The 3,737-nt window shown below is 45.7% G+C and overlaps 1 pseudogene; it reads right to left on the reverse strand.

Moving 5' to 3' along the window:
• Nucleotides 1-853: 853 nt before the first annotated feature.
• On the reverse strand, nucleotides 854-3,255 carry LOC123628161 (annotated as a pseudogene).
• Nucleotides 3,256-3,737: the final 482 nt, after the last annotated feature.

A 3,737-nucleotide genomic window follows, 5' to 3' on the forward strand; every position in this document is an offset into this window, starting at 1 on the left:
GGTAACTGGGGGAGATAACAAGATAGGCTCTGAGTGGTCTGATGTGGTGCTTCACATCATATGAATGATCTTATTTAGTATTCACAACACCCTGTGAAGGGGATGGTATTATATCCATTCTGCAGGTGAGGAAACTGAAACTTCCAGAAGTGAAATATTTTGCCTAATGTCACTCAGATGAAGTTGGGGCTGGGTCCCAGAGCTGTATGACTCCAATGTGATAAAGGGGAATAAAGCAAAGATGCCCTAATAGTTTCAGAGTCAGTCTATCTCTCTCTCTCCCCGTCTCTCATGCATATCTCATCCGTGAGGGGTAGACTAAAAACAGGTATGATAATGTGAAGGTCAAATCCAGTTATAGAACTTGCAGACGCTGATGCTCTGGTGAAGACAAAGGAAAGAGAGGAGTGATTAAGGTACATAGGAACCAGCAAAAGTCACTCAAATGACACAGCCATAAAGATGGATGCTAAAATGAAATTCGAGGAAAGGGCAGAGAGGCTGAGTAGTTGAGTATTCCCAGCATGGAATTTAAAGGGGAAAGAGATACCAATGCGAAGTGGGCACATTTTGAATGCCTCCCATATACCAAACACTATAATATATATAAAGCTTAGACTACACTAATAGTTCATTTACACATTGCCTAACATTTACAACAATCCTGTGAGAAAGCTATGCTTATTGTCATTTTACAGATTTGTGTTTAATTCTTCAGACATATACATATCAGTTACATGCCAAGCACTGGCTAGTGTGAAGAGAGTGAGATTCAGAGAGATTAGAGGCCTGCATACGTGCATATGGACCAGCGGTGAATGATCGTTCGAGCCCGTGTGTTGCTGCAGAATCCTTAATCTGCCAAAGAGAGATTTAGAAGTTGATGAAATGGCCACTTCGTTTCAATGCTGACAACTTTAGGGCGATATACTGAAATCTCCCCAGCAGAGACAGGAGAATCCTTCATAAGACTGTGATCCACAACACCAATTGGAGCTCCATCAAGACTCCAGGAGACCTGTTTACTAGAAGCATGCTCAAAGTGTGGTGTTGGCCTATCTATGAGGGTGCTTGCCTGGCAAGTCTGGGCTTGGATGCAGCCGCTGTAGTGGAATTTGGACCCCAAGTTCAGGAACTTGGCCTTTGGAGGTTGTTCAAGCCTGTAGAAAGTGTGATGCTCCACGTATACTTTCCATAGTCCTTTCGCTGCCCGGTGGTTGGCAGTTTGAATTCAATGGTGCTTTCAAACTGTTCCATCTCTGCAGTCCTAATCTAATGTAGAAGTTACTGAGCTTAAGGAAATTTTCAAGATTTTTCTCCAAGCAAAATGATTGAGTCCCAGCCTGTCTTTGTAAATGAGGAGGCCATCAGCACACATGCCCAACTTGATGTCCACACCTTCTCAGTCTTTGGCATCATGTAGGTCAACACCATACATGCAAAGTCCCTTTGCATCATCTATGAACCAATAATCAGCTTGTGCTGGAGACAAGCCCCTGTAGGTTTTGTAATGCTCTGCCACCACGTCTTCCAGCTCCTTAGTCTGTGTGGGGGCAAACTGGTGTTCACTGAGGTCAACACTGCCATGAACTTCTGGTTCATAGTTTCCAAGTTCAGCCCGTAGTATGTAGGATCCCAAGAGGGCATGAAACAATGGAGCAGGGCAGGCAGCCAGAGGCAATGTCCTACCAGAGCTGAAGGCACAACAAGTATCTGGTGATATCTTCAGTCAATTGAAAAGGGTCAAGAGGATAAAACTTTACATTAAAAGTGAACAGCCAGGGAAGATTTTACAGTTGTCTCTTTTTTTGTTTGTTTGTTTGTTTTGGGGGGAATCTAGCCAGTTTTTCTGCTCAGAGTTTTCCTGAAACATAAGTCCAAAGTGATTCTTCTCCAAGAGATTGAGGTGTTCACACACTTTGTCAAATAACACTTGTCGCTTAGCAGCTATATGTAGCAGTATATACAGCAGCTATATACAGCTACATTCAGTGCCATCTAAGAGGATCACTTTACATTGGACAGTTTTGGTCTCCCCAGTGGCTTTTTGAGAGGCCTTCTCTGCTTTTAGCTCATTGGTCTGCACTTTTTTGGTCTCTCATTTTGCTGCTACTCCTGATTTGTCTTCCTGTATTTCCTTTACCTTCTCCTCTTCTCTCTCCTTACTTACTAATTCAGCAGGTTGTCTCTCAGCTCTGCTCATGGAAGGTTTTTCTTCCTTGACTTCAACCTTAATCTCCAGTTGGCTTCCTCTGAGCCACTTCTTCAGCATCACCCTTGGCCTGTCTCTTTTCTTCCAGAAGGAGTTCCTCTTTATCTAAGACCAGTTCTTCCATAACTGCATGAGTAGGCTCTTTCTTATCTCCTCCGTCTTTGGCCACTAATAAGTGAATTTTGTTTCTTTAGCCATGGAGGTATGAACTGAGAAATACCCCTTCTTTTAGATGGCTCCTTCTGTCTCTTCTGGCAGCATACACTACTTTGGCTTTAAGCTGCAGGAGATGGCTGGGAACCTTTCTCCTCAGGATCAGATGGTTGATTCTGCTGGTTTGCTGCTACTTTAGGTTGCTCCTTGGTTACATCTGATAACTAGTCAGAGTCCTTCTTCACTTCAGATGCAGAGCCTACTTTAGTAGTTATGGTTACAGCTTATGCAGGCCCAAGATGTCATTGGAAGTTGGAGAAGCATGTGGACCCCAGAAAATTGTCTGCTATAAGACAAACCTCCAAAGCAGCCCTTCCTGTGAAGTCACTCTCTGCAGCTCACCTTGTTCTGGAATTCCAGGCAGGCTCTCTAGTTGTGCTCTGGGTAATGGCAGAACCCAGCATGGAGAGAAGGCAAGCTGGCCTTGATGCCCTGACCCAATGTTCCTGATGCTCTCCAGGAAACTCCTTGCAGTTCTTCTGCCAAGAGATGGAGGGAGTGGGGTTGCAGAAGCAAATGGTGTGGGTGGCTGGCATGACCAGCAGTTTCTTGTCTATCCACTGGGGCCAAGTCCAGTAAGGGGCTTCTCCTTGCCTGCCCCAGCCCAGGTGGCCTAGGGGCTCAGCCCACACAACCTGACAATGGGCATCTACAGAAAACCTGTCATTCATTGCACGCCGCTCAGCTGAGGGTCCCTCTCGTGCGCCTGCTAGGCCTTCTTTGCCTTCTGCTGTCATGCCCAGAGGTGGTGCCGGCCACGCGTGGCCCCAGCTACCACAAATGCAGCCACATTGATTTGCAAGATGCAAAGTGAAGGCTGCGCAGTCCATGGAGGTAGCAGAGCTGTTATGTCATCAGGCTGTGCTCCCGGCATGAAAAATCGAGGAGACCTTTTTATGACAGTTGCTATGGTTTGAGTACATCCCCTCAAAATTCAGGTGTTGAAACTTACTGGCCAATGTGATAGTATTAGGAGATTGGGCCTTTAAGAGGTGATTTGGTGATGAGGGCTCCTCCCCTTGTGAATGGGATTAGGTGCCCTTATAAAAGGGCTTGATAGAGTTTGTCCCTTTCTGCTCTTCCACCTTCCACCATGTGAGGCCACAGCATTCTTCTCTTCCAGAGGATGCAGTGTTCAAGGCACTATCTTGGAGGCAGAGACTGGACCCTCACCAGACAGTGAATCTACCAGTGCCTTGATCTTAGACTTCCCAGCCTGCAGAACTGTGAGAAATAAATGTCTGTCCTTTGTATATTCCCCAGTCTTAGATATTCTGTTATAGCAGCACAAAGTGGATGAAGACAAGAGTCC

The sequence above is a fragment of the Lemur catta genome, chromosome X (assembly GCF_020740605.2).
Source record: "Lemur catta isolate mLemCat1 chromosome X, mLemCat1.pri, whole genome shotgun sequence".
Classification (NCBI taxonomy): Eukaryota; Metazoa; Chordata; class Mammalia; order Primates; family Lemuridae; genus Lemur; species Lemur catta.